Below are 24,747 nucleotides of genomic sequence, written 5' to 3' on the forward strand. Positions count from 1 at the left end.
ATTTTCCCCATAACAACAATAAAGCTGATTTGCTTTCTTTCTTTTTTGTGTTCACTGGAGTAGCACTTTTAATTTCCTTCAATAAATTTTTCTTTGCATTCACAACTTGGATGTTTGGTACAAGAGGCCTAGCTTTCTGCCCTTTTCAGCTTTTAAAATGCCCTCCTTACTACACTTAATCATTTCTAGCTTTTGATTTCAAATGAGAGAGCTGCCACTCTTCTTTTCACTTGGACACTGAGCGCCCATTGTGGGGTCATTAAATGGTCTATTTTAATATTGTTGTGAATCGGGAAATAGGGATGTCCAAGGAGAAGAAGAGAAATATGGGAATGACTGGTCAGTGGACCAGTCACAACAAGCACATTTATCAATTAAGTTCACCAACTTACATGGGTGCAGTTCGTGATGTCCCAAAATAATTATGTTATTAGCATCAAAGATCACTGATCACAATCACCATAGTATATATAATAATGAAAAAGTATAAAATATTGTGAGAATTACCAAAACGTGACACACAGACATGAAGTGAGCACGTGCTGTTGGAAATATGGCGCCAATAGACTTGCTTGATGCAGGGTTGCCACAAACCTTCAATTTGTAAAAAAATAGACTATCTGAAAAGTGCAATAAAGTGAATGCAATGAAATGAGGTGCACTTATAATTTCTTATAAACATTGTCAAAAATATTAATTTAAGACCTAAGCATGTTGTTTGAAGTTATAAAATCCAAGAGGCATTCTACCAGGAAAAGGCTATCCAGGGCCATGTTCTCAGAGTAATCCTGCACTGCACAATGTATATACAGACAGCCCGCAAGACAGAAAGTAGAAGAATGGTTACCAGAGGCTGGGAAGGATAGTGGGAGGTGTCGGGGAGGAGGGGACAGTTAATGGGTACACAAAAATAGAATGAATAAATAAGGCCTAGTATTTGATAGCACAACAGGGTAACTATAGTCAATAATAATTTAACTGTACATTTAAAAAATTAATGAAAGGAGTATAATTGGATCGTTTGTAACACAAATGAGGAATGCTTGAGGGAATGGACACCCCATTTCCATAATGTGATTACTATGCATTGCATACCTGTATCATAACATCTCATGTACCCCATAAACGCATACACCTACCATATACACACAAAAACAAAAAATAAAAAATTATTTTTAACAAAAAGATATAATCACATATGGTAACAGGGACCTTGCACAGCTCAAAGCCAGTGAGGCCACTACTTGCCCCGCAGTCTATGTTAATTGCACCCCTGGAGTACAACTCCATAGACTATCCATGCAGTCGCCCTGGTGACAAGTGTATACAGAAGAGGATGCACTTCTGTAATTACAATGTAGCAATTACAAAAAATAACTTTAATACTTTATCCTCATATTTTACAATTTTTAAAATTTTACATGTAAATGAGTCTGGCTCAGTTTTTTAACAGCAGAGGAGACATTTTCAGGACTGTTTAGTGCCTTACGCAGGGTCACAGACACCACTGGTCAGTTGAGTACACCTACATGTGTTAAGCCTGCACCTAAATAAGCACGGTTGAGTCTCTCTTGAAGTTATTCAGATCATGCCATTGTTAACTTATATTTACCATTATCAGTGGCAAATGTTGAAAGAATACACATCTCTTTTTCTTCCTTTGCTTATGTAAATAATAGAGGAGCCTAAGACATTATAAAATGTTAATTTGTTTAATTATATGGTTTAAGAATTTAAAAAAAATCTTTGGCCCCCTCGTATCTAAAACTTATCCCCCTCCAAACAAAACAAAACAAAATTCTTAGTTTAAGTTTTTGCTAAAGGCACTAGACTTGGGAGTCAAGAGGCGTAGAGTGTATTTCTAAGTCTAATTAATCACTGTCCTAATCTTTAGGGACCTCAGTTTCTCCCTATGTAAAAAAAATGAAGGAGTTAGAGCTTCTACACCTTTTTGGCTGTACAGTCCAGGACTCAGTGCTGGCCTGCTTAAAATCCCATTTAGTCTACTGAAAGGAGTTGGCTATTCAAAAAGTAAAGCTCCCTGACTGTAAAGCATAACGCCAGACAACAATGCTAGCCCATGTGACAAGATGGCACTATAAATAGACAGCCCAGAATATCTGTTCATAGGACTAGCGGCTGGTAGCTCATCAGCTGCTGGAGCTGCTATAGATTCAGAAGAAACTTCTTTGTTTGGCTCTCCTCCCCTAGTTCTAAAAATCCAGTAGCTAATTTGAGATTTAGCACTAATATATCAATGTTGTATGTGGCTTAGTACAATAACAAGCTTGTGGAAATAAGTTTATTGCTTGTACATGCTTGGTTCATGCCTTCCAGAAGAAGATTTGGGAGACGGTCCTGCTCTGTCTCCTCAGCTAACCCTCCTCATAGTAACCTGGGATTGTCTTTTAAAATAGGACAGTAAACTGTAGCCATGCCAAACCACGGAGAAGAGCTCTGAAAAAAAGACATGTTAAGGGAAGAAAAGATCACTAAATAATGTGAAGATACACTTTCAAATTTTACTTTTCCTAAAGTTCAAGGCACCTGTTAGTTTAAGAGAAAGATTAGATTTAGGGAGAAGGATGCTTATACCCTCACCACTATGAGCAACAGACATACACACATGCACTTGTTTCTCTCGAATTCCCCCTATATCCCTTCAGTTTCCAATTCTTTCTTAAAGCCACCTATTCATTTTCTCTACTTGCTTGCATTTACCTTCTCCCACCTTAAGTTTCTATACTTATTCCCACGTTTTCTTTAAAAACTTCATTAAAATCTCACCTTCAAGAAATGACCCCAATTTTTCAAATTGCAGCCAGAATTTTTTTTTAAAAAAAAGTATAAATAAACCTTGAAATGATTTTACTAAATGCTTTCTAACTTTTTAAAAATTTAATATTGATAATTCACAGAAAACTTAATCATTTGAACATGTAAGCAAACAGCATTTGATTATGAATGTATTTACATAACAATCATGGGTAAACCTGTCTTTAAAAAATAAAGTCATTGACCATTGTAATTCTTTCCATCTCAATGCCAGCCCATGATACCTGCTCTATGGGGTGTAACTATTTTTTCCCCTGTCCCTGGATGAAAAAGATTTTCTGTTTGTTGCTGAACAATTAAAAATTCTATAGTCATTTCTACTTGCAAGAACTGTCTCATTTCACTAATTCAAACAGATCCTTGTAATAGTTAAAACTCCACAAGTCATTTTAAGTTGACTCTTTCTCCCTCCTCCAGATTGGGCCTCCTTTGGAAACTTACAGTGGAAAAAAAAGAAAGCAGACATCTTGTTTCTCCGTCACCTTCTCTCTACCTTACACCCAAATCCCCAGGGTTGCAAGAGGAGAGAAACAAAAGATAAGGAAGCAGGAAAAGACCTGCTTGATTTGCTCGGTGTTGATGCTCTTGGTGGTGTGATGAATGACCAAAGCTGACTTTTTTCTTGAGCACACGATTGTGAATTCTTCAGAGGTCCCTGATGTATCTTCTTTAGCTGACCAACTGCTACTCCTCATCAGCTCTTGCCTCTGCAACAAATCCCACATTCCCACACTTCCAGGACCCCCTTGCCTTTGCAGAATTCATTCCAGAGGCTCCAGCTTTCACATCAGGCCCATGGGAAAGTACCCACTTCTTGCCAAATGGTAAAAGTGCAGCCTTAGCTCTTTCCCCACCTTCACACATGGCTTCAGCCAATATTTCATTGTAAGATTACCTTCCATAGTACACAGGCAGTAAACTAGTGTGTCCCTTCAAATCCAGGAGCACATCAAGATTCCTGATTGGTCACCTTGCAGCCCTTTACACTAGGTTGAAGTGAGAGTGAAGCACCCAGCACTTTTCTGGTGTTGGGAGTGAGGGCAGACTCCCAGCACACAGAAAATCCTCTCTTTAAATATCAATCCTTCTTATACTCAAAGTACATATTGAGCTAAAGCTCATAAAATCAGCCCTTCTCTACTGCCTTTGAAAATCCTGCACAGGTGATCTGGCAGCATGTGCTGGATGGGAAAGCACTTGCCCTCTGCTACCTTCTCAGACAAATTGGACACTGTCACATACAAAAAAAAATCCTTTTAAATATCCTTTACTTACATCTATAACTATTATTCTACACATCAAAACATTTCCATAAACATATCATTAATCACATATTGCCTTTCCATAAATATAAAAAACTAAAATTCAGGTTTTATAAATTTCAAGATGGCTGACTAGAAAGGTCACATGTCAACTCCCCTCAGAAAGAAGAATCGAACGTACAGGTGAATAATCATAACTCATATAGAATATTAAGGAGAGAGTGCTGGAACTAGTGGAGAATTCACAAGAAGAAGCTAGGGTACAGAAAAAGAGGGAAGCAAAAGGCTGGCTGAGATCAAACCCTCCCGAGGGACTTGGTATTTCATCAAAAGGGTATGTTCTTGGCTCCCTTCACCCTTGTAGCAGACTGCTGGTTTCCAAACTTCAGAGGTCTCCTCTGCTTTCATGAGCCAAAGCACTAGTATGAGTGGTGATTTGGGGACTTCTTGAGGACATTACACCAGACTACCAACCTGCACACAGTCACTCACCCTGTTCCTGGACCCAAGTTCTGGTAGCAGGTGCCGTATTTGCTGCACACCCATTGTGAGACTGTTTTCTACCCAGGCAACCTCAGTCCTTGTGTCTCCACATTGCCAGATCTCCCACAGACATTCCGCAGCAACAGCTGGGATTGTGGCAGCCACACAGGCCTGACTGGACCTAGCGGAGCTGCAGAATGCCCATGGCCCAGGTCTCAGGGAGTGCTGCTCCTATGGGAAGAGAGAGTGCAACCCACCAAGAAAGTACCCCTTCCCTGGGACAAAGGAAACCAGAGCATGTTCTTTCCTGTGCTTGAGAGCTTCCACTTGTGGGGTGAAGGTGACGGTGCCTCTTCCAACAGAGGCAAAGATGCCGTGCTCAGCTCTGTGGGAGAGAAATGTGGTTCCACCCCAGTGGCCATATAGCCCCAGTGCTTGAACATGGCTGTGGAGAGGAAGACCTCTTTTCTCTACTCTCCTCACAACTACTGCAGAAATAGCCATGGCTGCACACATGGGAGACTGGCATAGGTATGCTGGTAGATGGTCATTCCAGGACTGTTAGGGGTGGATGTACCCCATTGGATGTGTGCTCACCAGGCCCAGGCTTGCACTAAAGGCAAGGTCCTTCCCACTCTCTACATAGAGCAGCAGCATTCCTGCAGCAGAGAAGAGGAGAGCCTCAAAGTTTTATGTTTTGGGCTGAGAAAAGAAGTTCCGCCCCGTAACCACTTTGGTGGAGAGTCACAGAGCAGGTACCTTTCATGGCTCTCAGATTCACTGCAGCTTGGAGACAGAGAGGTCTGTCTATCTGAGTGTCTGGAGTGCCAGGACAGAAACATGACAGGAAGGTGAATTGCATTCCTACCTGGCCAGGCCATGGAGCTGAGATAGTGCTCACCACTGCAGAAACCTCAGCACATTTCACCAGGATCTCCCTCAAGCACCCAGTCAGGTCTGGTGCTTGTGTTTACCATTGGGATATATGAGGTCAAAGTCCAGCTTGACAGTCCAGCTCCACCCAGCTTTGTGGGTGATCCACAGAATAGCCCATTGGCTGAAGCAAAAGAGAGCTTCTCTCAATAAACAAAGATCAAGTATATGCCCATCTGCTTCTGCAGATAGTCAGCTGTTACCTGTAAATGCCACCTAATGGCCTGGAGATTGAACTGCACAGTGTAATACAAAACCTGCTGATACAAGTGCACAACAGTGAGGAATGAGTTAAGATTCCTGAGACTTCCTCTATCCTGATACCCAAGGAGGCAGTGAGCCTGCTCACAAACCCACCCAGTATGTAGCTACAATCAGCATTTGAGAAAGCCACCACACAAAACTATCTATAACCATGGAACACACGTAGAATCCTTGCCACTGAAAGCATCCAGAACCATAGTAAAATAACCACACAGAGCATACAGAATAGTCATATCCTCAAGAAGAAAAAAAACTCCTGTCCAAACGAAAGTAAATTAAAATAAAGAAAGAGAGAAGAGATAGTTTATCTAGATGAGACGGAACCAAAGGAAAAATTCTGGTAATACGAAAAAACAGAGTGTTAAAACACCCCAGTGAATCACACTAACTCTCCAGCAATGGTTTCTAATCCAAAGGAAATCTTTGAAATACCAGATAAATAATTCAAAATATTTATTTTAAAGATGCTCAGTGAGATACAAAAGAAAGTTGAAAACCAACACAAAGAAATTAGAAAAACTATTCAAGACATCAATGAAAAAATTACTGAAGAGATAGACATTAAAACAAAAAACACACACAAAGAACATCTAGAAATGAAAAATTCATTGAAGGAATTACAAAATACAGTTGAAAGCTTTAATAATAGACTAGACCAAACAGAAAAAAGAATTTCAAAGACATCTTTTGAATTAGCCCAGTCAGACAATAATAACGAAAACAGAATTTTTAAAATGAGCAAAGCCTTTGAGGAGTATGGAATGATGTAAAACAACCAAATGCACAATTCATAGCTATTTCTGGGGGAGATGAAGAGAAAGTTAGAATTTTGGAAAACTTATTTGAGGAAATAATTAAGGAATATTTCCATAGACTTGGTAGAAATTTAGACATCCATGCTGGAGAGGAGAAAAGGGAACGCTTATACACTGTCAGTGGGAATACAAATTATTTCAGCCATTGTGGAAGACAGTATGGTAATTTTTCAAAGTCCTAAAGACAGAAATACCACTTGACCCAGAAATCCCATTACTGGGTATATACCCAAAGGACTATAAATCATTTTATTATAAAGACACTTGCACACAAAAGTTCTTTGAAGCACTATTCACAATAGCAAAGACATGAAATCAACCTAAATGCCCACCAATGATACACTAGAGTTTTTAAAATGTATAAAAAAACTTGTCAGCCACAAATTTTGTATTCTGCTAAATTCGGTTTCATGATGTACATATACACCATGGAATACTATGCAACCACACACACACACACAAAAAAGATCATGTTCTTTGCAGGGACGTGGATGGAGCTGGAGACCATAATCCTTCGCACACTAACACAGGAACAGAAAACTAAATACTGCCTGTTCTCGCTTATAATTGGGAGCTAAGTGATGAGACACATTGACAAATAGAGGGGAACAAAACACACTGAGGCCTATTAGATGGTGGAGGGTGGGAGGAGGGAGAGAATCAGGAAAAGTAACTAATGGGTACTAGGCTTAATACCTGGGAGATAAAATAATGTGCACAATAAAGCCCCATGACACAAGTTTTCCTAGGTATCAAGTCTGTACATGTACCTCTGAAATTAGAAGTTAAAACAAACAAACAAAAAAAACTTTTTATGCAACTTTACATAATGGAAATCAGAAAACTCAGGGTTCATCCACTCTTTCTCATTTATGCCTTTTCAGGTTACTGCCATTCATAGATACTTCTCATCATCAATTTTGAACAAAAGATAAAGAGCCCAAAACCTAAAAAAGAGAGAGAGACAGATTTAGATATCCAGGCACAAGTTCAGGGAACTCTAGGAAAATGCATCGCAAGATGGACTTCACCAAGGCATATAGTCATCAGGGCCTCTAATCATCAAGAAAAAAAAGGATCTAATTACCTATATAGGGAATCCCTTCAGACTAACTAACAGTAAACTTCTCAGCAGAACCTTTACAAGCCAGAATAGATTGGGGTCCTATTTTCAGACTTCCTAAAGACAAAAACTGTCAACCACAAATTTTGTATCCTCCTAAATTTAAGCCTTATAAAAGAAAGAGAAATAAAATCTTTCCCAGACAAGCAAATGCTAAACTAATTCATCACCAATCCTAAGAAATGTTTTAAGGTGTTCAAAACATGGAAACAAAAGGTCAGTGCTCGCTATTGTAAAAACACATGAATGTACAAAATTCACAGGTCTTATAAAACAGTTACACAATTGGCACTACAAAATCACTTGGTAACAATTAACATTATGACAGAAACAAAACCTCGCACATCAACATTAACCTTAAATGTGAATGGACAAAATCAGGAGGGTCCAATCTTTTGGCTTCCCTGGGCAACATTGAAAGAAGAATGATTGTCTTGGGCCACACATAAAATACACTAACACTAATGATAGCTATGAGAAAAAAAAAAAAAAAAAGACAAAGAAGGTGATATAGTCTTGCTCTGGGTCCCATCCAAATTTCATGTTGTTATAATTCCCAATGTTGGGAGAAGTTCCTGATGGGAGGTGAGGATCATGGGGGTGAGTGTTTCCCCTGCTATTCTCATGATGGTGAGTGAGTTCTCACAATATCTGGTTGTTTGGAAGTGTGTAGCACTTCCCTCTTCTCTCTCTTCCACTCCACCATGGTAGGATGTGCTTGCTTCCTATTCACCTTCCACCATGATGATAAGTTTCCTGAGGCCTCCCAGTCATGCCTCCTGTACAGCCTGTGGGACTGTGAGTCAATTAAACCCATTTTCATCATAAATTACCCAGTCTCAGGTAGTTCTTTATAGCAGTGTGAAAATGGAGTAATACAGAAGGCCATTATATTAAGATACAGGGATCAATTCCACGAGAAAATATAACAGTTCTAAATACATATGCACCCAATACAAGAGCACCCATATTCATAAAACAAATTATATTAGACCTAAGAAAAGAGATACACAGTAATATAATAATAATAGAAGACTCCAACACCTCACTGACAGCACTAGATCATAGAGGCAGAAAATCAACAAGGAAACTCTGGACTTAAATTAGACTCTAGACCAAACGGACCTAACAGACATTTACAGAACGTTCTACCCAACAACTACAGAATATATATATAGAGATATATATTCATATATTCTCATCAGGACATGGAACATTTTCCAGAATGGACCATATAGACCATATGTTAGGTCGCAAAACAAGTCTCAATAAATTAAACAAAAAAAATATATCAGTTATCTTCTTGGGCCACAGTGGAATGAAACTTGAAATTAATAACAAGAGGAACATTCAAAACTATACAAATACAGTGAAATTAAACAACCTGCTCCTGAATGATCTTTGGGTCAATGACAAAATTAAGATGAACATTTAAAAAAATTTTGAAACATATGAAAATAGAGCTATAACATACCAAACTCTCTGGAATGTAGCAAAAGCAGCACTAAGAGGGAAGTTTATAGCACTAAATGCCTATATCAAAAAAACAAAGACAGAAAAACTGCAAATTAACAACCTAACATTGCAACTCAAAAACAAGAATAAACCAAACCCAAAGCTATCAGAAGAAAGTAAATAACAAAGACCAACACAGAAATGAAATTTAGACCAAAAAACTATACAACGAATCAACAAAACGAAAGTTGGCTTTTTGAAAAGATAAATAAAATTGATAGACTACTAAGTAGATTAACCAAGGAGAAAATGAGAGAAGATACAAATAAGCACAATCAGAGATGAAAAAAGAGACATTATAACTGATATCACAAACATACTAGAGATCATCATAGACTACTATGAACAGCTCTATGCATGCAAACTAGAAAATCTAGAGGAAATGGACAAATTCCTGGAAATCTACAATCTCCCAAAATTGAACCAGAAAAAAATAGAAATCCTGTACAGATCATTAATCAGTAGTGAGATTGAACTGGTAATTTTAATTCTCTCCCCCCAAAAATAAGCCCAAGCATAGACAGATTCACAGCCAAATTCTACCAGATGTACAAAGAAGAGCTGACGTCAATTCTACTGAAACTGTTCCCAAAAAAATGAGACTGAAGAACTCCTCCCTAACTCATTCTATGAAGCTAGTATCATCCTGACACCAAATGCAGGTAAGGACGTAGCAAAAGAAGAAAACTACAAGCCAATATCCCTGATGAACATAGATGTAAAAATCCTCAACAAAATACTAGCAAACTGAATCTAATAGCACATCTAAAAGACAATACACTGCAAACAAGTGGGTTTTATTTCAGAAATTCAAGAATTGTTCAACATAGGCAAATAAATGTGAATCACTTCATAAACAGAATTAAAAGTAAAAATCAAGTAATCATTTCAATAAATGCAGAAAACGTATGTAACAAAGTTCAACATTCCTTCATGATGAAAACCCTCAACAAAATAGGCCTAGAAGGAACATACTGCAAAATAATAAAAGCCATATACAACATACCCACAGTCAACATTGTACTGCTTAGAAAAAAATTTGAAAGCATTTCTTCTGAGAACTGAATCAAGACAAGGATGTCCTCTTTCACCATTCCTATTCAACATAGTACTGGAAGTCTTGCCAGAGCAATTAGACAAGAGAAAAGAATATTAATAAAAGGCATTACAATTGGAAAATAAGTCAAATTATCTGTTCACTGACAATGTGATCTTATACCTGGAAAACCCTAAAGACTCCTCCAAAAGACTCCTAGAGTTGATACATGACTTTAGTAAGTTTCAGGGTACAAAATCAATGTATAAAAATCAGTAGCTTTTTTTCTTTTTTTGAGATGGAGTCTCGCTCTGTCACCCAGGCTGGAGTGCAGTGGTGAGATCTCAGCTCACTTCAACCTCTGCCTCCTAGGTTCAAATTATTCTCCTGCCTCTACCTCCCAAGTAGCTGGGACTAAAGATGCGGGCCACCATGCCTGGCTAATTTTTTTGTATTTTTGGTAGAGATGGGGTTTCACCATGTTAGCCAGGGTGGTCTTGATCTCCTGACCTCGTGATCCACCTGCCTTGGCCTCCCAAAGTACTGCAATTACAGGTATGAGACCAATAATGATCAAGCTGAGAACCAAATCAAGAAGTCTATTTCATTTACAATAGCTATAAAAAATAAAATACCCAGGAATACATTTAACCAAGGAAGTGAGAGATCTTTACAAACAGAACTACAAAACACTGTCAAAAGAAACTGTAGATGACATAAGCAAATGGAAAACATCCCATGCTCATGCGTTGGAAAAGCCAACATCATTGAAAAAACATAAAAACTATACTACCCAAAGCAAGCTACATATTCAACATTATTTGTATTGAGTTACCAATGTCATTTTTCACAGAATTTTTCAAAGCAATCCTAAAATTCATACTGAATTAAAAAGGAGTCTTAAAAGCCAAACCAATTTTAAGCAAAAAGAACAAAGCTGGTGCCATCACATTACCTGACTTCTAATTATACTACAAGGTTATGGTAACCCAGACAGCCTGGAACATGTATAAAAAATAGACACATCGATTAATGGAAAAGAATAGAGAACCCAGAGATAAAGTCACATATCTACAATCAAATGAGCTTTGACAAAATTGACAAAAATATATAATGCAGAAGAGATACTTTATTCAATAAATGGTGCTGGGAAAATTTCAAAGCCATATGCAGAAGAAATAAACTGGACCCCTACTTATCACCATATACAAAAATTAACTTCAGGATGGATTAAACACTTTATTATAAGAACTGAAGCCATAAACATTCTAGAAGAAAACCTAGGTAAAACTCTTATGGACATTGGCTTAGACAAATAATTTATGACTTAGACCTCAAAAGCAAGCGCAACAAAACCAATAATAAACAAATGAGATTTAGTTGAACTAAAAAAGTTCTGCACAACAAAAGAAATAATCAGGAGAGTAAGCAGACAACCTACAGAAAAGAAGAAAATGCTTGCAAAGGATGCACCCAACAAAGGACTAATATCCAAAATCAAGGAGCTCAAACAGCTCAACAGGAAAAACAATGACAAAAAAATAAATAAATAGATAGATAGATAGATAGATAGATAGATAGATAGATAGATAGATATTGGACAAAGGACATGAACAGACATTCTACAAAAGAAGACATGCAAGTGGCCAAAAGACATGTCAAAGAGGCCATAACATTCAGGACATAGGCATGGGCAAGGACTTCACGTCTAAAACACCAAAAGCAATGGCAACAAAAGCCAAAATTGACAAATAGGATCTAATTAAACTAAAGAGCTCCTGCACAGCAAAAGAAACTATGATCAGAGTGAACAGGCAACCTACAGAATGGGAGAAAATTTTTGCAATCTACTCATCTGACAAAGGGCTAATATCCAGAACATACAAAGAACTCAAACAAATTTACAAGAAAAAAACAAACAACCCCATCAAAAAGTGGGCAAAGAAAATGAACAGACACTTCTCAAAAGAAGACATTTGTGCAGCCAACAGACACATGAAAAAATGCTCATCATCACTAGCCATCAGAGAAATGCAAATCAAAACCACAATGAGATACCATCTCACACCAGTTACAACGGCAATCATTAAAAAGTCAGGAAACAACAGGTGCTGGAGAGGATGTGGAGAAATAGGAACACTTTTACACTGTTGGTGGGACTGTAAACTAGTTCAACTATTGTGGAAGACAGTGTGGTGATTCCTCAAGGATCTAGAACTAGAAATACCATATGACCCAGCCATCCCATTACTGGGTATATATCTAAAGGATTATAAATCATGCTGCTATAAAGACACATGCACACGTATGTTTATTGTGGCACTATTCACAATAGCAGATTTGGAACCAACCCAAATGTCCATCAATGACAGACTGGATTAAGAAAATGTGGCACATATACACCATGGAATACTACGCAGCCATAAAAAATGATGAGTTCATGTCCTTTGTAAGGACATGGATGCAGCTGGAAACCATCATTCTCAGCAAACTATCACAAGAACAGAAAACCAAACACCGCATGTTCTCACTCATAGGCGGGAATTGAACAATGAGATCACTTGGACACAGGAAGGGGAACATCATACACCAGGGCCTGTTGTGGGGTGGGGGGAGGGGTGAGGGATAGCATTAGGAGATATACCTTATGTAAATGACAAATTAATGGGTGCTGCACACCAACATGGCACGTGTATACATATGTAACAAACCTGCACATTGTGCACATGTACCCTAGAACATAAAGTATTAAAAAAAAAAATTCAAAGAATGTTCAACACCACTAAACATCAGATAAATGCAAATTAAAACCACAGTGAGATACCCTCTTACGCCAGTCAGAATGGCCATTATTAAAAAGTCACAAAACAACAGATGTTGGTGAGGATGCAGAATAAAGGAAACACTTACACACTGTTGGTAGGAATATCATCAGCATACATGATATAAATTTACATAAGTGTATATTAATACAACTTCTATGGAAAACAGTATGGAGATTTCTCAAAGAATTAAAAACAGAATGACCATTTGACCGAGCAATCCCATTACTGGGTATATATACAAAAGAAAAAACACTGTTCTACCAAAAAGATAGATGGACTCGTATGTTTATCACAGCACTATTCACAGTAGCAAGGTCATTGAATCAACCTAAATGTCCACCCATGGATTTGATTAGATATAGACAATGTTGTGTTATATGTAGCATGAAATGCTACTCATCCATTAAAAAGAATGAAATCAACAACATGGATGGAACTGGAGGCCATTATCTTAAGTGAAGTAACTCAGAAGCAGAAAGTCAAATGTCATGTGTTCTCACTGATAAACAGAAGCTAAATAATGTGCACACATGGACATGGAGTGAAATAATAGACATTGGAGACTTGGAAAAGTGGGAGGATGGGAGAAGCACAAGGGATGAGAAATTAACTGTTGAGTACAATTTACACTATTTGGGTGATCGTAACACTAAAAACCCAGACTTCACCACTGCAGAATATATCCATGTAACAAAACTGTACTTGTACCTTCTAAATATATAAAAATTAGAAAAAACTTTTAAAACTAAAATTCTTAGTTTCCTCTTTCTCACGGGTCTTTCCTCTTTTGTGCAGTATGCTTCCTCCTTTTAATCAATTACTTTCCCCACCTTTTGCATTGTTATTTGTTTCAGTACTTCTGTTGTTCCAGAGTCTTTATCTAAAGAAGTTAGGAAAATAAGGAAACATTAGGAAGAACCTCAGAGTTCATTAAATCCACTGGTTAGTCTAAAAACAGTAAAACCAAGGCCAAAAAGGAATAATCTTAAGTCACAAAATTGGTGAGTATCAAAGTAAAGATGAAAGGACAAGTCTCCTGACTTCCAATATATTGCTACCTCCATTTCAAATAAATGATTCTTTCTTCCTTTTTACTGGTTCTCTTAAGAAAAAACAAAACAAAAACCTTGAAAATTTTTGAGACCTTTCCAAATAAGATCCAATCGATATTTCATATGGGTACACATTTGAGTGCTACGTATTAGGTTGGTGCAAAAGTAATTGCAGTTTTTGCTATTAAAAGTAATGGTAAAAACCACAATTACTTTTGCACCAATTTAATACTTCCCAAACTCTCTGCTCTCTCCTCCTTTCTCTTTCTCTTTTTAAATTATCTTATTTCCTCCATTATACTCTGTCCTCTTTGCTAAGCCGCCATAACTGTTTTTGTGTTTCCTGCATCTCTTGTTTCATAAGGTATGTAAGTTCAAGTGACATATGCCATTGCAGGAAAATATTTTACCTTGATCGCTACACTTCCCCAAAAGGACCTAGGGGAGCTGGAGTAACAAGCAGCCCTATGTTAAAGGGCTGGTCATGTGCAGCATACTGGAGGAAGATAAATTTACTTTCAAAACCCTTTGGACCACTTCTCTACAAATAACTGCCTCAGTTACAGCAGTTTCTGACACCATCTTGCCATTCTCTCATCTCCTCTTACTTTCCTCCAAAAATAACCTGTCCAAATCCCAATCCCTGATGCATACACTTTCTTCTACTGGCCCATAAAATGTCATGACTAATCAAATGGTTTGAACATACAGTTCATCCAGCACACACTGGGAAGATTCCCATTCACCGCTTTGCTTCAAGATCACTCCTGCAAGGGGATAAGGTGCAGCAGCAGTCAACTTTCACTTGTACCCACCCACATAGCAAGCCTACCCATTGTGAGCCAGGGTTAGCCTTTGTTATTCCCAACAGCTTGTCACCAGGGAGTCTCCTGATTTGAGGTGACCTGAGAGCAAGGCAGGGCACAACTATGGTAAATGATAGAAAAGCCTGGGCCACCTGCTCATGCAGCTCATTATGTCCTTTCTTCCTGGTTATCCCTATCCTGGAGGTACCAAGTCTATCTCACAGTAGGTTCTGCTGGGCCTGCCTGAACTTACAACATGGTCTGTCAGAACTCAGCTCATGATGAGCAGTTTGGGCCACATTGTCACTGCATGTCCCATGCTCCTTCTGTACAAGGGCCCCATGGCATGTCCAGAAGCTGTATTTCCAATAAGTGACTGCCTGCTGCAAATGACATGGTCCTGTTGTGGAGTCATAGGATCTATATTGCACTTCTTCCACTGGGGTTTCCACAAGCCCTAGACATCCCTGTCACCAAAGACATCTCTAACACAAGAGGTTCTGCAGTGAATCAGGTCAATAAGGCAGTGCTGCTGGAACCACATGCAACACCTGCTGAGAGTACTGTTCTTCTATAAGTACTACTCAAATCCACTCCCAGACATGGAATACATTGACTCCAGAACCCAAGGAAGCCTACCAAGTATTGTGCCTCCTTCTTAGTGTAGGAGACATGAAATGTGATTTTTTAAATTATTATTATGATTTTGAAGGGGATGTCTTGTCAGAAGACACCCATGACCCCTCGAAAACTAGAACACCACAAAGAAGGTAGGGTACAGGAAGCACACCCAAAGCAATGACTTCCTGCCTGAAAGTATCTGGGGACACATGCTTGTGATCAAATTATTCAAACATAGAAAAAATCAGCCCTAGAAGATCTCTAACTTTTGTTTTTTTTCTTTTTTTTTGAGATGGAGTCTCGCTTTGTCGCTCAGGCTGGAGTGCAGTGGCACCATCTCGGCTCACTGCAAGCTCCGCCTCCTGGGTTCACACCATTCTCCTGCCTCAGTCTCCGAGTAGCTGGGACTACAGGCACGCACCACCACGCCCGGCTAATTTTTTGCATTTTTAGTAGAGAGGGGATTTCACCATGTTAGCCAGGATGGTCTCGATCTCCTGACCTCGTAATCTGCCCGCCTCGGCCTCCCAAAGTGCTGGGATTACAGGAGTGAGCCACCGCGCCCGGCGAAGATCTCTAACTTTTATTCCTACTATTCAGCATCTGCAAACACACTTTGAAACCAATCTGCAGTCCATTAAAGGAAGCTGGCATACTATCTCTCCTCCACCCATAATTCCATTATGGCCATGGAATTGCCCTGGACTCTTACACAAGCTGAGTAGGACTTGGAAGTAGCATGATGTGGGAGCACCATACTCTGAAATATCAAACACTTAAAATATCAAATTCTAGACTGCCTGCACCTCCCACCTCAATACACCTTCCCTCCATACCACCCCCATTATGAAACCAGAGTTGGGAGACAAAGGCTGAGGAAGGAAAAATGGAATACTTTGTGAGTTAGAATAGTGTTTAATATTTTAACAATTCCTGTTGCATGGGGTTGAAGGCAAAAAAAGAACTAACTCTTAAGCTGCTAGGTGTTTGGGACCTGTCTGAGAATTTGACATTTGATTTGTATACTCTATTTTGGAAGCTACTTTAAAAAGAGAAATACCTTTATCCAGGTTGGGATTTCACATGATACCCCATATGAAGAAATCAGGGACGTGCCCTTATCATCAGTGGTTAAAGAAGAAGAAGAAGAATGATGGAGAAGAGGAGTTCAGAGACATAATATTTAATTTCCTACCTCTTCTTTATGTACCTTGCTTATATAAGAAGGTATATCCCAGTCTGACAGCTAAAACCAGAAATAGCCTTTCCTTTACTGCCTGTTGATGGTTCCCAAGCTGCTGAGGAAATACATACTCTTGCATATCACACAAATTTGGCAGTCCTCAGGTCCCTCTAGTCAAGTAAGCATCAAACCTGTCTTCTCTATCATCCAGCTGTTCTTGATGAAAAGACTTGTAGTTCTGAAGTGGTGGGAAGGGGACAGCCCTCTCACATCAGACTACCCCCATGCTTCCCTCTCCAGGTACCAAGGCTCAACCCTTATCTCCCACTTACTACTGATTTCATTGTTGCCATGTTAGATGAAAGAAAAAAGAAAGGAGGATAAACCCCATTCTGACACCACTTTAACGTCTCTCTGTCTTTCTCATCCAAACACAGAGAAGAGAGAAGGGAGGAAGGAAGGAGGCTCATGGAAGTTGGGGGCAGAGGAAAGAAGAGAAGAAAAACTTCACCTTTCTTTTTATCCCCAAATTGGCTCCTCAGCCCCTCAAGCTTCTTCACAGCCAGTCTTGCTCCTTTTCTCATCACAAAGCTGTTATTCCAGCATTTCCTCCCTAAGTTCTGGAGCCATATACCAGCCCCTTTCCTCCCAGAGCCAGACTTTTCCTGAAGCATCTGCTCTTTCAAACCTGCAGCCCTTTCTAACAGATTTGAGCTAGGTAAGTCCAAACGTCTCAGCACTAATTTAGAGTAGGAAGAAGATCCTGCAAATGGAGAGGAGATACTACTTCAAATGCTGTTCTATGTGATGATAGAGTGCTATGGAAATGTGAGAACCAATTCCCAGCTATGTCATAGCTAAAATCATTTGTGGGGACCGTAATGGTGGTGGACTGTGAACCATGCAATGATGGTAATCACCATGCACAGTGTCCTGCTTTGGCCAAATGTGCTCTAAGCTCCAAAGTAATATGTGTACCAAATGTAAAATGCAACAGAACATAGTAATACCACAAGGATTATAATAAAGCCACTGGTCTCCTGCTCTATTCCTTTCAACCTTGACTCAACCCCGGGAAGCTCTTTCAGCTCCTTTAGCTTCTTTCTTTAGTATAATAATTACTTCCACATTAATAATGACTACAATGTTGCTGAATTTGTCAATTCAGACATTGTCTTCTGACTTCTCACTTTAGAAGATGAGGGTTTGATAGTTTTCCTCTCCCCATCCCATCTCTGACACAGGTATATACATATTCTTTCTGTGTCTTTTCAATATAACGCTATCACAGGTTTGTTGTTATTGTTGAATCCATCTTCAGTTTATACATTATATGCAAATGCATATATTTATAGGTAATAATACCTAAATATTATTAATATCTGAGCCTAGTAGTGTAGAATGACTATATTTCCTTTCTTGTACAATTACCTGTTTCTGAAGTTATTAATTGCCTCATATTTTTGTTGTTATTGACTTACTTTTCTATATATCTATCATTATAATATCCCCAAATTCTCTGCCAAAAATATGATTCTTTTCAATATATTCACACATGTCAGACATTCTATGAGTTTCTTCTTTTACTTGGAGAGACATTCTTTCTGGAAACTTCTATCCTGCTTCTTCAATCTCAAACAGTTGCTCTCTAGATTTGCTGCACAGCTGCCATTCAAAACTCTCCATCAATATCCTGGAGACTTCCTTAGCCTCTTTATTGTACTGCATACTCTTTGATTAGATAAAAAAAAGTCTGTCTTTGTTTATTCAGCTGTTTTGATGGAGTGTATACTCAAATAGCTTTCTGAGAAAGGGTACATCGGAAGCACATTTCTTAAGGCTTTGCATATGTAAAAACGAATTTATTTTAACCTGTATACTTGATTGATAGATTGGTTAGATATAGTGTCCTATCTGGAATGAGACTGGAAAACATTTTCCCTCTAAATTTTAAAGGCATTTTTCCAGTGGCATTTTGTTTCCAGCGTTGCCATGAAGAGGTCAATACCATTATTCAGTGTCCTTGGTGTGTGATTTATTCCCCCTTTCTATTTCATCGAAAATATTTTACTTCTCTTTCCCTCCAATTTCCTGAAATGATATGCTGTCTTGTAAATTATTTTTTATTCATTGGTCTAGGTATACCATAAGACCTTTTCAATCCAAAGGCTCATATTTATCTGCTCTTCTAAATTAACTTAATTATTTCTTTAAAACTTTGGTTTATTTCTTCATGTTTTTAAAAATTCTAATTCATTAGATGATAGACAATCAGGATTGATCTAATTTTCTGACTATTTCTCTATTTGTTCCCCTTTCTGGGAAATATTTTACCTATCAACACTTCTACTGAATTGTTTGAGCCATGTGTTAGTGAGTTCTTGAGATGCTATAAAGGAAAACCTAAAATTGGGTAAATTATAAACAAAAAATGTTTAATTGGCTCATTCACATATGGCAATAGCATCTACTGGGCTTCTGAGACCACAGGGAAGTTTTACTTGTGGCAGAGAGTGAAGGGGGAGCAGGCATGTCACATGGCAAGAGCAGGAGCAAGAGAGAAGAATGAAGATGCCACACACTTTTAGACAACCAGATCTTGCAAGAATTCACTCACTGTATGACACTATTGCAGGGACAGCACCAAGGGGATAGTGCTAAACCATTCATGAGAAATCCAACCCCATTATCCAAAAACCTCCCACCAGGCCCCACCTCCACCACTGGATATTACAATTCAACATGAGATTTAGAGGAGACAACATTCAAAGTATATCAAGCCATTTTTTTTAAATTTATAAGTGTTCTTTTCTATTCCTAAACATTCCTTTTTATAGCCTACCGTTCCTGTTCCATAGATGCAATATCTTCACTTATCTCTTGGATGTTAATTGAAAAATTAAATGTTTTTTCTTCTGTTCTATGTTTCCTTCTTTTTAAATTTGTTTTGATTTGTTTGCTTTGTACTTTGACATGCATATTCGAGATGTTCCTCTACTACCTGTTCATTCATATTTAAGCTCTAATTCTTTAAGGACTAATACCGACACTTTGCCCAGCTCCCCTGAAATGTATTTTTACTGATTTTGGGGGGTGGATGGGTTTCCTATGTGAAGGGTGAAACTACCTTGTGTGGAACTTCGTCTGAGATTACACCCTTGCTTGGCTTCCTCCCCTTCCTTGGCCTTCTTTCCCAACATCCTCACTTGTCTCCCATAAGAATACTTCCTTCTGAAACTGCTTGCATACAAGCTCTTGTCCCAAAATCTGCTTCAAGGGGAACCCATCTCATGACAAACTTCACTCATAGGCCAGTCTCTGTACATAGCACCAACATAGTAGATATTCGATCCGTATTTGATAAATGAATGTTTTGCAGTGAAATTTAAGAGATGGAAGGTGATTTCATTGAAGTTGATACATTTTCTCTGTTATGTAGATATTTGATGTTGATAGAGCAAACACATGAAAAATTTTTGCCAGAGAACTTCAAAGTTATATGCTTCTGAAGAGGAAGACATGGAAAAATTGTCAAAACTTAGTTGGTTATTGCATGAAAATCAGAGTAATAAATGTTGTCAAAAATTGGCAGACAGAAAAATTCTAAAGTGTCTGAATAGAACATCAGAAAGCTAAAATTGGCTTCCTCTTAATAAATGTCCTAACATTGAGCATTCCCATATATTTAATTTTCTGTTTCATAAATTTGAAATTTCTGGGAAATTTTTAAAAACACACCATCATGGGTTCTCTGAATAAATGCATATATACACACACCACCCAGCACATTCACATTCTCTTCAGAATTAAGCAAAACACCATAGGAAAAAAATACTTCAGAGCTTACAGAAGCTATTTACACTTGATTTAAATAGGTTCTCAATAAGTACCCAAAACTTATATGGGCCAATTCTAGGCATTTTAGAAAAAAATGACTGATCATCCTTAGCTGTGGCTTGAGAGATACCAATTGGAGGGTACGGCCAAATGGATCAGAAAGAGTCACAAATAAGTTTTAGGTTCACTTTGGAAAAGGTGTAGAAAACAGCATGTTGGTTTTGTTCAAATTTACAGAACAGACTCTAACCATCTAATGAATGGCTTCTATACAGGTAGGTGGGAAAGAAAATGCCTGTACTCTAAACACAACCACTAAGCAGTGAAAACCAGGGAAGTAGAAGTTATGATTTCTGATTTTTCTGGTGGGTCTGAGACGGCCAAGGCCTTTGCCATGACCACCAGAGCCTATAGGATCCCTTATTACCCAACACAAACTAGAACAGCTCCTATAATCAGGGCAAAGCTGTGCCCCTTTTTTGATTGGGGACGTAAACCTTCTTGTACTGTGCCAGATCCTAAAGTGTTGCTTCCAAAACAACCAGGTAAGATTGGTACCAAACCTCCCTCAGCCTATTGTCTTCACTAAGCTTGTATCCTGAGTCCAAGACCATACCTGAGTCCTTCTGCCCATCTTAGGCCCTCAGCCACTGACCACTGCCTGAGAGTAAAGCCTGGCCTCCTGGACCTATCTGGTCACCATGATGCCTCATTCCTTCTACTGCCAGTCTGGACCGAATGACTAGGTTGAGCTCCTTCTCTATGCTCTGTCCTTGCACCCCATTTTGTCCCATGTTGCTGCTAAAATATTAGGAATTATCATGAATCTTAGTAAAGCCTTGTATCTTGAACAAGAAACAATTGTTTTCAAGGAATAGACACTATTCAAATTAGCTTAATTAAAAATAGTAAGATCTTCTGGAAGGACATATGTATTTCACAGTACTCAAAGCAGGTAATACGATAGGGCCTCAAGAAAGATTAGAATGAGTGAGAAGAAACAAAAGAAGCTTACTCTCCAGGTCCACGGGCCTGAATGTCTTTTACTTTCTGCTGACAACTTTTCTTGTTTTGGTAAACTTTAGTGGACCCAGGCCTGTCTTCATATGGTGTCTCAACTTGATGGTTCTCTGAAGCATGAATTTGAATTTGGTGGGAAGCAGCGATGAGCATCTGCAATACGTCTTGCACTCTGAGACCTGGGTCTCAGATGATTCATTCTGGAAAATTATTTTTCGTAGTGCTAAGATTTTATATAAACCCTTAAATTATGTACTGTTGACATATTATTGAAAATCTTTTAAACATGTATTTTAAGCTTTCCTGCCTTTCTAATCAGTGTGCTACAGACAACTAAACCTTTCTCTTATGATTCATGTATCATTATAACCACCATATATTGTATAATACATTCTACAACACAGAGACAGCCTCCAATCTCTTTGAGGCCTTTGGGGCTATTTTCACCCCAAAATACTAGCACAGATTGTTACATTTTGGGGTTGTCTGTTGTCAACAGCTTCCTGTACGTATTTCTAAAAGCCCCTCTTCTCATGTTTAATTTACTGCTGTTACAATCTTAGTGGCTCGGCAAATTAAATCACTCAGGCTATTTGTTACAGCCCATTAGCTTGCAAGGAACAGTCATGTACTCAGGATCCTCAGTTAATGAAGGGTGATATAAAAATACACACAATATTTAAGAAGGCTTAGCATTCACAAAGCCAGCCCCCATGAGGAACTAAAACATTGTCTGGGGCACACAGCCAGCTCTTCTGACCCACTTATCATATTCTCTATGCAGAAGGCAGAATGAGAGTTCATAGAGTGAATGAGATACAACTGGACCCCTAGTGCAATCATCACCAGGTAAAAGAATTTGGAGGCTGGGCACGGTGGCTCACACCTGTAATGCCAGCACTTTGGGAGGCCAAGGCGGGTGGATCACGAGGTCAGGAGTTCAAGACCAGCCTGGCCAAGATGGTGAAACCCCATCTCTACTAAAAATACAAAAATTAGCTGGACGTGGTGGTGGGTGCTTGTAATCCCAGCTACTCGGGAGGCTGTGGCAGAGAATTGCTTGAACCCGTGAGGTGGAAGTTACAGTGAGCCAAGATCACTCCACTGCACTCCAGCCTGGGCGACATAGTGAGACTCCTTCTCAAAAAAAAAGGACTTGGAACATGTTCAGAGGTAGCCTGCCATAGTTGAATGATATATCCTGTTGAATTTTAATGTGCACATAAATTATCTGGGGCTCTTATTAAAATACAGATTCTAATTCATTAAGTGTAGATGAAGCCTGAGTGTCTGCATGGCCAACAAGCTCCCAGTGATGCCTATGATCCCATCCGGGTAGCAAGGTTGTTGAGTATGTTCAGTAGTCGCCTGTTGGAGTGATAAACACTACCTGTGCCTCACATCCACTCTGAGGTCTTAAAGTGTAGCTTCACAGACTGGATCAGGCCTCTGTGGACTACGCAGATGCTGGGTAGGCTCCCAGGACTATCAAGATGATATGAGTGGCTTCTTCAGCTACTGAATATCCTTTTAGGCCTCTCCCTAAAACTCAGAACTCATGCTTTTAAAGTGAAATCGTGTGTTTGCCATGCCAGTAGAAAGTGAGCTAAGGGAAGCACATATACATGTGATCCAAGGAGAGAGCCAGTGTGCCTACAGTCCATGCCTTCAGCAGTTGGCCTTCACACCTGAGCTCCCACGATCTCCTCCTCATTGTCTTCCTTACTCTGTTTTTCCCTTTCACTTTCTTATTACCACCCACCCACTCCCTCTTTCTTTGTTCTGTGGTTCTGATTGTACATGGCTTCTATCGCTCCCTATTTTTCTGCTAACACTTGTCTCTTTAAGTGAATCTGGGCTCCTACAACCCTTCTGTCTCTGTCTCTCTCTGTGTCTTTCACTTTCAAACTCCCCAACACAGAGAATTTGACTGCGTGTGTTCATCACTAACCAGTTTCGGGCCATTCTACCTGAACATAGATAGTGCACCAGACCACCTCATAAGTCATTGCACCTCTGTGGATGGCTGCCTTTGCCTCCAGTTCTGCTCTCTAAATAACAGCTAATTAGATGTACTGATGTCAAATAGCATCTTAGAAAGAACTCAGGTTTGGAAGATAGAAGGCCTGGTTTGATAACCTGCTTATGCCATTTATAACACTCTGAGCCTTTGGGCAAGTTATTGAGCGTTTCTGGGTCCCTATTTATTCACTTACAGAAGGAAATAATAATAGTTATTATTACTGCAAGAAGTAAAAGAGAATATTCACCTAAAGCGCTGATGGTTTTTTGGTGCATCAACTGGTTAGGCTGAACTACAGACTCCAGTTATTCATTCCAACACCAATCTAGGGAGATGATCCTGCGTGGGCCTGAACTAATTAGTCGAAAGGGAAATTATCCTGGGTGTGTGGACTTAATCAGCTGGAAGACCTTCAAACAGAACTTAGGCTTTCTCTGGGGAGACAAAGAGAGAAACTCCTACTTGTGGACAACAGCTTTCGCTCATGCTGGTGGATTCTAGCCTGCTCATAATTTTCCCTTCCTGACCACCTGCCCTGTGAACTTGGGGCTTTGCTTAGCCAGCCCCCAGAATCATGACAATCAATTCCTTGAAATAAGTTTGTGTGTGTGTGTGTATGTGTGTGTGCACGTATATGTGTGTGTAACATTTATATACTCTCCTACTGGTTCTGCTTGTCTGGTTGAATGTTGACTGATGATATAAGCACTTAGAACAGGACCTGGGGCATATAGTTATGTGCTCAAAGGATTTCACTCGTTGTTATTATTAACTCTGCATAAGACGACACTGGCAGCTGCTCCTCTGAAGCACTGGATTGTGGGTGTGGTGAGTTCCCAGGATATCCCATCTTGAGCTATACATTCCACTTCTAAAAGTGGTAGATTAAAAAATAAAAACAGAAAATTACACCTCAGAAGTAAGACTAGAGGGCATATCTATTAATAAACCCATTATATTTTGTGCCTTTTTTCTTCTTGGTTCTTGAGGTTATTTAGGATAGACAAGATTGCGAGATAATAACAGTGGTGCTACTATATTTTAAAAGTTGATGTCGACAATTATTTAACATATGTGTCAGTTATTTAAAGTTATTGAGATTGCTCTGAGTGGA

Source organism: Chlorocebus sabaeus, chromosome 4 (genome assembly GCF_047675955.1).
Source record: "Chlorocebus sabaeus isolate Y175 chromosome 4, mChlSab1.0.hap1, whole genome shotgun sequence".
Classification (NCBI taxonomy): domain Eukaryota; kingdom Metazoa; phylum Chordata; class Mammalia; order Primates; family Cercopithecidae; genus Chlorocebus; species Chlorocebus sabaeus.